Genomic DNA, 14,278 nt, shown 5'->3' with positions numbered 1-14,278 from the left:
CAAGTTGCCACTCCCATGAAGAAGCCCAAAGCTAGACCCAAGCCTGAAACTGAGTGCTTCTACTGCAAAGGAAATGGTCACTGGAAGTGGAACTGCCCTAGATACTTGGCGGATAAGAAGGATGGCATAGTGAACAAAGGTATATTGGATATACATGTTATTGATGTGTACTTTACTAGTGTTTATAGCAACCCCTCGGTATTTGATACTGGTTCAGTTGCTAAGACTAGTAATTTGAAACGGGAGTTGCAAAATAAACGGAGACTAGTTAAGGGCGAGGTGATGATGTGTGTTGGAAGTGATTCCAAGGTTAATAAGATCACCATCGCACACTCCCTTTACCTTCGGGATTAGTGTTGAACCTAAAATAAATGTTATTTGGTGTTTGCGTTGAGCATGAATATGATTGGATCATGTTTATTGCAATACGGTTATCCATTTAAGTCAAAGAATAATTGTTGTTCTATTTACATGAATAAAACCTTCTATGGTCATACACTCAATATAAATGGTTTATTGAATCTTGACCATAGTGATACACATATTCATAATATTGAAGCCAAAAGATGCAAAGTTAATGATGATAGTGCAACTTATTTGTGGCACTACCGTTTAGGTCATATTGGTGTAAAGCGCATGAAGAAACTCCATGCTGATGGGCTTTTGGAACCACTTGATTATGAATCAGTTGATGCTTGCGAACCATGCCTCATGGGCAAGATGACTAAGACTCCGTTCTCCGGAACAATGGAGCGAGCAACTGACTTATTGGAATAATACATACTGATGTATGCGGTTCGATGAGGTTCGATGAGTGTTGAGGCTCGCGGCGGGTATCGTTATTTTCTGACCTTCACAGATGATTTGAGCAGATATGGGTATATCTACTTGATGAAACATAAGTCTGAAACATTTGAAAAGTTCAAAGAATTTTAGAGTGAAGTGGAAAATCATCGTAACAAGAAAATAAAGTTTCTACGTCTGATAGCAGAGACGAATATTTGAGTTACGAGTTTGGTCTTCATTTGAAACGATGTGGAATAGTTTCGCAACTCACGCCACCTGGAACACCATAGCGTAAGGGTGTGTCCGAACGTCATAACCGTACTTTATTAGATATGGTGCGATCTATGATGTCTCTTACCGATTTACCACTATAGTTTTGGGGTTATGCATTAGAAACAGCTGCATTCACGTTAAATAGGGCACCATCTAAAATCCATTGAGACGACACCGTATGAACTGTGGTTTAGCAAGAAAACTAAGTTGTCATTTCTTAAAGTTTGGGGTTGCGACGCTTATGTGAAAAAGCTTCAACCTGATAAGCTCGAACCCAAATCGAAGAAATGTGTCTTCATAGGATACCCAAAGGAAACTGTTGGGTACTGAGGGAGTCCTGGACTAAGGGGTCCTCGGGCGTCCGACCTGTTAGACATGGGCCGGACTGATGGGCTGTGAAGATACGAAGACTGAAGACTTTCGCCCGTGTCCGTATGGGACTCTCCTTGGCGTGGAAGGCAAGCTCGGCGACCAAATATGAAGATTCCTTTCTCTGTAACCGACCTTATGTAACCCTAGATCCCTCCGGTGTCTATATAAACCGGAGGGCTTAGTCCGTAGAGGATGGACAATAATCATAATCATAGTCATACAGGCTAGACTTCTAGGGTTTTAGCTATTACGATCTCGAGGTAGATCAACTCTTGTAATACTCATATTCATCAAGATCAATCAAGCAGGAAGTAGGGTATTACCTCCATAGAGAGGGCCCGAACCTGGGTAAACATTGTGTCCCCCATCCCCTGTTACCATCAACCTTAGACGCACAGTTCGAGACCCCCTACCCGAGATCCGCCGGTTTTGACACCGACATTGGTGCTTTCATTGAGAGTTCCATGGTGCCGTCATCAAGAGGTTTGATGGCTCCTTCGATCATCTACAATGATGCTGTCCAAGGGGAAGTCTTCCTCGCCGGACAGATCTTCGTATTCGGCGGCTTCGCACTACGGGCCAACTCGCTTGGCCATCTGGAGCAGACCGAAAGCTACGCCCCTGGCCATCAAGTCAGATTTGGAAGCTTGAACTACATCGCGGATATCCGCGGAGACTTGATCTTCGACGGATTCGAGACCAGGGCAGCCGCTCCCTGCCACCACGATGAACATGACGTAAATCTGTCATCGGGCCGTACCCAGGAGATAGCACCTGTAACTGTTCCGGCCTTAGATCCGAAGCAGATCGAGCCATCCGAGAACGGGAAGCTCAACCCCGCCGCGGAAGCCGCAGACTCAGCGGCATTGGAGCCGCACACAGACCTAACTTCAAGTGACATCTGTGTCATCGGAACCATGGACTCGTCTCCGGCTTGAGGTTCCGAACCTTGTGCGTCCACGTGTGTCGAGCTCGATCAGTCATCGATCGTTGAATTCAGCTCCGCGGACATCTTCCGGCACTCGCCTTTGGTCGACGTGCTAAATTCATTAAAAACTCTATCCTTAGAGGGGGACTCTCAGCCGAATTATATCCGGTTCGAACTGGAGGCTGATGACGGAGAATTTCGTTTCCCACCCATCGCCCACTTCATAGCCACTATCGAGGACCTAATCGACATGCTCGATTACGGCTCCGAAGACATCGACGGTATGGACGACGATGCCGGAGAAGAGGAGGCCCAAAACCCGCCGTTCATCGGACGATGGACGGCCACCTCCTCATATGACGTATACATGGTGGATGCACCAAAAGATAATAGCGGCGATGACAAGGAATATCCAGTTGAGGATGAGCCTCCTAAGATACAACCAAAGCGCCAGCGTCAGCGGCACCGCTCTAAATCACGCCGCAGCAAGGACAGCAACACCAGCACAGGAGACGATAACACTCCGGACGGTGCCGAAGACATAGAAGACCCCGACAAACAAACTGCCAAACAGGACGATCGGGAAGATGGGCAAGTTAGCCCTGATGAACAGGCCATAAACGAAGACTCGGAGGACAGTAATTATCTTCCGCTCTCCGAGGAGGAGGTGAGTCTCGGCAACGAGGATTTTATCGTGCCTGAGGAACCTCTTGAGCAGGAACGCTTTAAGCGCCAGCTAATAGCCACTGCAAGGAGCCTGAAAAAGAAGCAGCAGCAGCTTCAAGCTGATCAAGATCTGCTCAATGATAGATGGGCTGATGTCCTGGCAGCCGAGGAATACGGCCTCAAGCGCCCAGCCAAAAGTTACCCGAAGCGTAAATTACTACCTCAGTTCGATGATGAGGCGCTGGAGCCCGTACCGTCATCGCGCAATTCGGCTGACCGACCACCACGTGGTCGGGACAAAAGCGGCAACTCAAGCCGAACACCAGCCCGCCCCACCCCACCGTAAAGGCAGAGATAAAACAGCTCGGGAAAATACCTACGACCTGCGGTATGGCTTGGACAGTAGAGTAGGTCAGAATAGATCGATCTATGGATCACGGGGACGCGCCCCGACAAGCGACAACGGCTACCTAGCCGGACGCAACAATCACACTTACTCCCCGGCCGAAAACCGCAGACGGACTCCATCCGAGCTACGTCGCGACATGGCCCGATACAGAGGCGCCGCACACCCCCTTTGCTTCACTGACGAAGTAATGGACCATGAACTCCCGGAAGGGTTTAAACCCGTGAACATCGAATCATATGATGGAACAACTGATCCCGCGGTATGGATCGAGGATTTTCTTCTCTATATCCATATGGCCCGCGGAGATGACCTTCACGCCATCAAATACCTCCCACTAAAACTCAAAGGGCCAGCTCGGTACTGGCTAAACAGTCTGCCTGAAAACTCTATTGGCAGCTGGGAGGATCTGGAAGACGCCTTCCGCGACAACTTCCAGGGTACATATGTCTAGCCACCAGATGCCGACGACTTAAGTCACATCGTCCAACAGTCCAGAGAGTCAGCCAGGAAGCTCTGGACTAGGTTCTTAATTAAAAAGAACCTAATCGTCGATTGTCCAGACGCCGAAGCCCTCGCGGCCTTCAAACACAGCGTCCGGGACGAATGGCTCGCCCGCCACCTCGGTCAGGAAAAACCAAAATCCATGGCAGCACTTACCGCTTTAATGACCCGCTTTTGCGCGGGAGAGGACAGCTGGCTCGCTCGTAGGAGCAATAGCGCCAGCGATCCGGGCACCTCAGAAGTCCGAGATGGCAACGACAAGCCACGACGCGATAAACACAAGCATCGCAATAATAACGAAATAATGCGAGACACGGAGGTTAACGCCGGGTTTAGCGGCTCCAAACCCGGTCAACGGAAAAAGCCATTCAAGGCAAATAGAGACGAACCATCCAATCTAGACAAGATACTGGACCGGCCCTGCCAGATTCATGGCACCCCCGATAAACCAGCTACTCACACAAACAGAAGCTGCTGGGTCTTCAAACAAGCCGGCAAACTTAATGCTGAACACAAGGGGAAGGGGCCGCCCAGTGACAGTGATGACGAAGAGACTCGCCAGCCGAACACCGGGGTTCAGAAGCAATTTCCCCTCGAAGTGAAAACCGTAAGGCCTTCTTTGGTTCATAGGGTAGGAAAATCGTAGGAATAGGAAAGTCATAGGAAATGAGATGACATGTATCTCAAATCCTATGAGTAGGAATAGGAAAGGAGATGCCCTTTGATTCACATCATAGGATTTTTTCGTTGAGTCTAGGCTAATGTTTATTTTCCTATGAAATGTGGAGGATAGGAAGAATTCCTCCATAGGAATAGTATTCCATTCCTACAAACCAAAGGGCTCTAAAGGAATTTTTCCTATAGAAATCCTATCCTATGAAATTCCTACAAGATTCCTCTAAACCAAAGGAGGCCTAAACATGGTATATGTGATGCACACCCCTACAAGGGAGCACACGGACGCACCACGGGACATACACGCCATAGAGCAGACCCCCCCAAAAATTGGTCATATCTGTCCCGACGGTCTGGCAGCTCTGATCATCGATCCAATTATTGATGGGTTCCATCTCACGAAAGTCCTTACGGACGGCGGTAGCAGCCTTAATCTACTCTACCAAGAAACTATCCGCAAAATGGGCATTGATCCTTCAAGAATCAAGCCAACTACAACTATCCTCAAGGGAGCAATGCCCGGCGTAGAAACTCACTGCACGGGCTCTATCACACTGGAAGTCGTTTTCGGTTCGCCGAACAACTCCCGAAGTGAGGGCTTGACCTTTGATATTGCCCCGCTTCACAGTAGCTACCATACACTTCTGGGGCATACCGCTCTTGCTCATTTTCATGCGGTCTCACCCTACGCCCGCGCAAAACTTAAAATGCCTGGTCCACGCGGCGTCATAATAGTAAATGGAAATACGGAACACTCCCTCCGTACATATGACCACACTACGACTATTACGGCCAAAGTACAAAGCGGCCTCATCGAGCCGCACAACTCATTGGCCATTAAGCCGCCGGTCTATATTAAATGGAACCGATCAATCTCAGAGCTGGAATAGCAGTTCGGCCTCTGTCGTTCGTGAGGTTTACACCGCACATGCATAATTACGCACTCAAAATACCCTGGTTATCGGCGGAGGCACAATACGGAAAAGCTTACAAACACTCCCATTTCCTCCTTTTCTTTTCTAACCACTTTTTATCTCTTATTACAGGTGGCTCAAACATTGGTCATCTTGCGGACTCTTTCGGATTTCGGCTTCATACACTCACCCAAAGGTTATTCCTGTTAAGGAATCCTTCCACCGAGGCAAGGCAACGCAGACGTGCGACAGGAGGTCCAAATAATTTTGTATGGACCGCACTCTCTATTTCAAACCTGTAACCTGCCTTCTCCCTCAGCCTTCGACCACTAGCATGTCAAATAGCCTGGGTCGTGGCGTTGTTATTTGTACAATGGCAATTGACATATAAATCAAGTTCGAGTGAACATAATCCGTATCTAGTATTTGATTCTTTAAAAAAAAGAGCTAAAATTTTTCTGGTTGCTTCACACTCGCACCTCGGCACAATCGCCAGGGGCTCGATATGGGAACAAATGAGTTGCCGACAAAGTCCGAACAACTTTATAGCACACTTCGGCGTCATGAGTTTGGCCTTATATGCACCAGCTCCGAATCATGTCTTTGGTCAATAGTTGGGTTGCCCGACTCCTGTTCTTACTACCTTACGTTCCGCTATATCGTCTAGGGTAGTAAAGGGAGAACTACTGCGATTGTGTCCTGGTTCATCCGGATGAGCACCTCAGTAGAGAAAGCCGAAAACTGACTGTCATGATATGGCGAGAGCTGGTCAACCACTCGAATCTTTCACGATTCTTTCCGTACTAAACAAAGGGCCGTTCTTAAGGTCATCCATATAACACACCGTATTCAGATAAATTGCGTACATACCAGGGGCTATATCATAGACCCACCATAAAACTCATATGGCTAAGTGAAAGTGTTAAAGACCTATAGTCCGATTGCCTAGTTCGCCGCATTGACACCTCCTTTATGGACCAAGACGTTGGATTAAGAGTGATCAAGCGCTTTTCCAAACACCCGTGCATTTTATGCGAGGGGGCTGAAGCCGACGACTAGAAAACTTTCAAATTACATAAAAACGGCCGCACAGGAGGAGCCAAACCTCTTGGGAATAGACTTAAAGTATTATAATATTGTTTTTACAATCCCAATACATTTCACTCGAATACCATATCTTTCGAACACTGACCCTCTATTAAGCGGGAACCCTCTAAGACGTCCTCGAAATAATGCTCTGGCATATGATGGTCCTTGCCTTCGGATGGACTCTTCCTCGCAATCTCAAAAATATTACTGCCTCGTAATCTCAAAAATATCTACCGCCTGGAAGGTTTTAATGTTTGATAGCACACGAGTAGTATGTGCGGACCGTGTGCGATGTCTGTTACTCCCGCTCTGCTTCAGTCCCTTGATTCAAATTTTTAGTAGCCCCAGCATTTTACTCCCGCCTCTGCATCCCTCGCAATCACAAAAATATCTGCTCGCCCTTGATCCAAATTTTCAGTAGCCCCGCCTTGTTACTGTCGCCTAGTAAAATTTTCAGTTGCCGCAGTATTTCCTCAAACACCACCTTGCCCCCCCTCCACACACACCACACACTCCCCAAAACCTCCGCTCACACCGACACACACCACCCCCGAAACCATTGGTAGGTCGCCGCCATCGCCGCCGCCTCCATCCTCAACCTCTGCCTATGTGCCGGGGAGCTCGAGGAGCCAATGGCCAACAAGAGGTTTATCGTGGACTTTTCGCCCGACGTCGGCGAGGTGGCCGCCGAGGTGTCCCCGTCGTCCTCCGCGGGCTCGATTGACCGTTGTCGGTCCCCCGATCTGCCCGCCGCCGCGCCCCTACGCCGGTTCGAGGACTTACCCGTCCTCCCTCGCCCGGCAGCCGATGAGGTCCTACCTCGGGGTCCGGCAGCGGCGGTGGGGGACGTGGGTCGCCGAGATTACAGATCAGGAGACCCACACCCGCCGGTGGCTCCGTAGCTTCCACACGGCCGAGCTCACGACCATGGAGTATGACCGCTGGCAGGTCCGCTACCACGGCGTGGCGGCTAGGCTCAATTTCCCCTTCGGCACATGTCTGGTCGACCTCGTTCCACCGGAGCGAGGGGTAGTGAGCTCGGCTATGGCGCGGGAGGACCACGAGGCATGGGAGCGCCTTGAGGCCGAGGCCGCCGATGAGGCCTACATGCAAGAGCTCCGCCGGTAGCACCCAGAGCTCGTGGAGGCGGAGCGGGTGATCTTTGCCGGCGAGAATGGCGGTGAGGTTATTGCGCTTTCCTCCGATGACGAGGTCGAAGGCGGCGAGGACGGCGGCAAGGTTATCGCGCTCTCCTCCGATGACGAGGTTGAAGGCGGCGAGGACGGCGTCGAGGTGGGCCTTAAGGATGAGGAGATCGACATCGACGAGTGGAGGAGTGCCTTCCCCAACGACCCCGACGACGGCACCGGCCTGGATCCGGCTCACGGCACATCGTACATGATGAGGAAGGATTGGCTCGACCTCTACTTCGACCGAAAGTAGTTTAACTTAGTTTAAATTTATGTTTTATGTTCGGTTATGCAAAACTATCTATGTTTATGTTTGAATGCATGCTACTTTCGGTTGAACCTGCTTTGAACTTGATCAAATTGAAGTTTACAACATTAAGTTTAGGGGATCGACTAGAAAAGGCCAAAAATTGCTGGAGTATATATATATATATATCCACTAAGGGTTTTAGTCCTTTAACTTTTGAAGGATTGGCTAGAGATGGCCTTATGACTTGTTTATTTCAATTCTTCACAATGTGATGCTCTATATGTGTAACTATTTGCCGTGCAGTTCAATTTCATCAACAGTTTCAACAATACCACTATGAATTACGATATTTGGTTGCTGTTAAGGATATTGCAGTTAACATGCCTTTTCGTTTTTTTAACAATAACTAGTGTACTTTAGACCTGCACAATACCAGTTTGAATGACTATTTGCTTGTTTTTAAATGTTATGCCTGATGCAGTTAACACACCTTTCCACTTCTTGTTTGCTTAACTAGCGTGCTTAAGCCTGCACACTGAAGCTACATAGCAACATGCATTGTACTGAATGACTAAATATGCAATCCCAAGCTACATAGCAACAAGGAAGAGTGTTACCTTAATGTTCTGATGATGTCTAGATATACATGTAATAAAATCTTATATAATGGGATGGAGGGAGTGTTGTACTATATCATTTTGCAATTGTTGTTTAGCTTCTAATATTAACTTGGTGCTTTTAGATACATATGTCATTGCCAAAGATCCACACTTCGACCCTTTCTGCGTATAGGGCAATGAGATATTCATGAACCAGCATCAAGTGAGGAAATTGATAAAGATTGTTATTAAAATGGGTCAAAAGATGTCAATCGAACTATTTGTTTACACTATATGCAAGACAACAGTGAACTGCAGGATGGTAAGTAAGAACCCTGTAGCCTTCTTTTTACTGCCCGTAATGAGTTGTGTTAGATGACAAATTGACAATGTCTGAATCTTTTTTCCTTTGCAGTGGATCCTGAAGCAGTTTGCTCAAGATTACCTCTCAAACTACATGATTGGCGGTAGGCCATCACAAGGGGTTGGACTAGAGTCGTGCGTGCCTTCTGCATCCAGGAGAGCACAATAGGGCCATTCCGATTCACCTTGTTCAGTAACCAGAATGTTTGTCGCCTCTTTCTTTTCCATCTGTAATAGTACAAGTATAGAACCCTGGTTCATCATTCTTTATTTGGTGCTTATGTAATTCTTAGACAAATGTACCTGTGAATCAAATAATGCATTGCTTGTTTCAACCTGATGGATATGGATAAAGCTATAGCCTACTTTCAAGTTTAAATTAGGTACAATTTTAAATAGCAGCAATTAAATTAGGGCAAAATTACGGTGTGCAGGTCATTATGGCGCACACGGTTAATAAAGCACAACGTGTGCGATATACATCATAATCCGACACGGTTCACGGAGAGGAAACGTGTGTAACAATGCACACAGTTGCCGTTTGCAAAGCGTGTGTGATGTCATACACTATCACATATGGTGCGGGAAAACTAAATGTGTGTGATTGTCTAGCTATCGTACATGGTTTGTAATCATGAACTATTTGTGATGTGCCAGGCATCGTAAACATAGAACCAGTTTGGTACGTGCCTGGAAAACTCCCGTGCCTGGAATCTGCCTGGTTTTAGGTAAAACCACAAAACTCTCACTGCGATGGCAATGCGAGCACAAACCACTACTGCAAGATGGTCCAAACGCGACACTACGATCAGAGACCCTTCGACGAAACTATGTGCGATGCCATAATCGCAAACGGTGGTGTAAAAAAACCATCAAAAAAGGTGCAAAACGTTTGCGATGACAGATGCATCAAACACGGTTCAGAATTTAGTTGCGTGTGCGATGCAGGGCATACCTTCATCTTCGCATAGTAGGGGTCGATGATGGCCGAGGCGAGGTCAACCAGGGAGTTCAGTTTGTTTTTGTCGCTGCCCCAGACCTTGTAGTGGTGCTGGATGTTAACAAGATTCGGGCATTTCAAGTCCGAAACCTTGAGCGCTTTTAGATCGTTGGTGGTGTCCACCGTAGCGAAACTGTAGTCGGAGCTCTAGATAAACCTGGAGAAATGCTCGCAAGGCCTTGTGGCAAGGTGGAAGTGGTAGACGAGGACGTCATGTCGCACGCACAACTGGGCGACGACAACCTTATGATCGTGCCCGGCACGACTGATGGTGTACTCGAGGTGAAGCCGACCACTCGATACTTGTCCTTGGCAAGGAACTGCTCCATAGTTTGGATGGAGCTCTCCACCGAGACCGGATCATTCGTGTACACCACCGAGAGGGCCTTCCCCCTCACATGTGTGTCCACTACGTGATGCGTGGTGAACTGCCCGCCGTTGTCGTCGTCGGCCGCTGGGAGCGCCATTGGAGCCACGGGGAGCGCCATTGGAACCGCTGGATGTCCTCTCTGTATGTGTCCTCGTGGGTGTGCTTATTGTGTCGTGTGAGATGAGAGATGAAGGTAAATGGCCGCAGGAATAAAAGGGGGCCGGGCGGCATGGATTGTCGGCGCGTCCGCGTGGCAGTTTTTGTAGCGGGTAACTGCATCGTCGCGCCGCGCCCGGCGCAACCGCTTGGACATGAATGTGCGTGAGCGTGCGCCGGCCCCAAACACTGGCAGCGCGCGTGGAGGGACGAGGGCAGAGCACCCAGAGGGACGCGAGAGCAGAGCGCGCGCGGCGGGACGCGAGCAGAGCGTGCTGCGGCCGCCTGAACCGCAAGCAACCACACGCATAGAGCAGTTGAACACGCAGGAAATGGTCGCCTACAAGCCGGCCGACAGTTGCGTCGCTGCGTAGAGAGCGGCAGTGTGGTACCACTTCCGTCTAGTCTATAGTCTCCTTTATATTCAGTGCCATACTTTGCCCTCAAATTTAACCAACAAAATGTTAATGCATGTTTTAAAAATTATATAATTAGAAACTATGTTCAAATACAAATCCAACTATATAATCTTTGGCGACATGCATTCGTATTTTATTAGTTAAATCATACTTATAAACCAGGACAGTGGTATAGTAGGTAATTAAATCGCAAATGTTTTTTATTAACCGTATGTGTACGTGGCCTTTCGTCCTCCTCTCGCACGTCTTGTCACCCCGCTGCCGCAGACGGATTACAGCGCAAGCTTGCGCAGCGCGCGGGGGCATTCTTTTTGCCAAACGGTGGCGCCAATGAATCGTCGATGAGCCTGTTCCCGCACAACCTCGCAGGTTCCCGCGCAAGCTTCCCGCCCGACTCGGTGAAATCCCGCAAAATCCCAATGCTTACCGGCTGCTATAAAAACCCTCACTGCCGGCGAGTCCTGCATCACATTTTCCCCTCCATCCCTGTAGCTTATCTCGTTTGCTTCTCCCACAATCGCCAGTGGCACCGGTCCGTCGTCGTTGCTCAGCCACTCCGCCGTCATCAGAGGACAGCTCCAGCTGGGAGGCTACACCGCGGCGGCGGCGCAGTCCCCGGCGTAGTGTAGTGTGCGTGGCGTCCCTGTTGGGTGTGCGCGGAACACCCACTACACGCTCTACCGCCGGTGCCCATAGGCAGCTGTTGCCGGTCGCGGTTGCCACAACACCACCGTCAAAAGCCAGGGCCATCCCCCGCTCCGCCGCCGCGACCCAAAGGCGGGAGGTGGCCGTCGTGGCCGCCACCCCACTACCGGCCACTGTGGCCATCACCCACTCCGCCACCGCGGCCCGAAGGCGGGAGGTGGTGGTCGTGGCCGACGACGGGTGGCCGCCAGCCCACCGTCGACCACCGGGGTCATCACCCACTCCGCCACCGCCGCCCGAAGGCGGGAGGCGGAGGTGGATGCCCGCACGTGCGTCAGCGACCTTGCACGCTACACCGAGTTCCTGCGGGAGGAGGAGGATTGCCTCGTCGAGCACACAAAGAGCCTTACCGCCGCCGTGGCCGCGGCACACGCCGCCTCAGAGGCGAGGAATCAGGAGACGTACGAGGAGAACCACCGCTTCGAGAGGGGTCGTCTGGAGCGGCAGAGGGCGTTCGAGGTGAGCGTCGTTGAAGCTGCATTAGCGGCAGGCACCGCATTGCGGTTGCCCAGCTCGTCGGTAGGCTCCTCCTCCTCCGCCTCTTACTGAGCACGCTCAGCAGAGGAGAGGCAGCCGGAAGTAGTACAAAGCCCCTACGCAGTAGTAGTAGTATTTAGGGGCTATTTTGTTCAGTTCATCTAACTATAGATGTGGTGGAACGGTACAACGTACTTAAAATTAGCTAGTATATATAGTTGAACTAGCTATTTCAGTACGTGGTTGGCAACAATTGGGGAAAGTTTGGTTGGTTCAGCTGTCGAGTTGAACTATTTGTATAAATTAAGAACGAATGCTTAATCTATGAATGAAATCTATGCTTAATTACTGAAATTTGACAAATAACAGTGTTACAAGGATTGACAAATCTTACCAAATTGTTTGTACGTGGTTGCACACGGGTCATCCAAAACAACCGTTTGTGTTGAAGGGATGCACAAATCCTGCGCTGCTCTCACTTTGCATACGGGTGTTCTATCTAAAACGTTTGCGATCAAGAGCTGCAGAAATCCTGCTGGGCACATTTTCTATTGGCTTCCAGGGAAAGCTATCGGTTTGCATACGGGTGTTCTAACTAAAACGTTTGCGATGAGTGTTTTATATTTAAATAGCAAATTAAATTGCGGCTTGGGTGTCATTAATGGAGAGGATGCGAGCAAGGCGGGCGGACATGGAAGTCAAAGGGCTCGCTTCCCAGTGAGCCTGCGCAGCGTACAACTCGCACGCTTCTCGATGAGCCTGCGCACTCGAGGACAACTTGCACGCCTCTCGGTCAGCCTGCGCACCGGACGGCGCTCGCACGCCTCCCGTTCAGTCAAGGTTAAGAAGCTGTCCACACAGCACCTCCTACAGCCATTAAAACCAATACATGTGGCGTCACGTGAATGGTTAACAGAACTTTAGATTTACTAGAATTTAAAAACCAGGCATCTCAATGTTTTGCCGGCAATCAACGGTGTCCTAGTGTTTGAAATTCATCACCATTTCTCGCATGGGACCTAAGCATGCACCCAAGGACACATATTTGATTTTTCAACCAATTTATATGCACTGGAGCATGTGTATGTAGTTCAAATTTGAATTATGCACATAAATGCATTGAAAACCCAGTGAATGCATACGAATGTCCAAACGAACCCCGAAAAATCACAAAAATTCGCACAACACTCCTGTTGTTCTATGTTGACACGAGAAAAAAATGAAAGCAATAAGAGGCAATGGATATCGTTTCGTCCCCAAAGGTTGTGAGAAGCATATACCCAAACCTATCCCAAATGGGACAAAATTTCTACCACGGCATGTTGATGCCGCTCCATGATAGCATGCCAAGTTTCATGAATTTCAGACGAGTTTTGGATTTACTAGAATTTAAAAACCAGACATCTCAATGTTTTGCCGGCAATCAACGGTGCCCTGGTGTTTGAAATTCATTCTCATTTCTTGCATGGGATGTAACACCCCGGATGTAACTTTCCATATTTGTGACTCTGACTCTTGCCATTTTCGGCTATGTGTTATGATGTTCCCTTCGTGGTCGGGTTTTGTCTTTCGTTTTGCATTTTGGTCATGTCATGCATCTCATATCATGTCATCTTGTGCATCTCATTTGCATACGTGTTCGTCTCATGCATCCGAGCATTTTCCCCGTTGTCCGTTTTGCAATCCGGCACTCCCACATGCACCGGCGCAACCCTCTTGTTTCTTTTCGTGAGCGGGTGTTAAACGTTCTCGGAATGGACCGAGGTTTGTCAAGTGGTCTTGTTATACCACCGGTAGACCACCTGTCAAGTTTCGTTCCATTTGGAGGTCGTTTGATACTCCAACGGTTAACCGGATAACCGCAAAAGTCCTTTTGTGTGTTGCTGCAAAACCCCCCTCCAAACAGCCCAACAACCCACCTAAGTCTCTTCCATGCTCTCGGTCATTCGATCACGATCGTGTGGGCGAAAACCGCACTCCATTTGGAGTCTCCTAGCTCCCTCTACCTATAAAAATGTCCTCCCCGTCCAAAATCCGGGTAAAAACCCTAGCCCCGCTCCCTCCGCGCGCCCGGTGCCGGACGAAACCCGCCGCCGCGCCCGTCCAACCGGAGGCCGCCACGTGGCGCGCCGCCGC

This window comes from Triticum aestivum, chromosome 4D (assembly GCF_018294505.1).
Source record: "Triticum aestivum cultivar Chinese Spring chromosome 4D, IWGSC CS RefSeq v2.1, whole genome shotgun sequence".
Taxonomy (NCBI): Eukaryota; Viridiplantae; Streptophyta; class Magnoliopsida; order Poales; family Poaceae; genus Triticum; species Triticum aestivum.
This window is presented reverse-complemented; position numbering follows the sequence as displayed.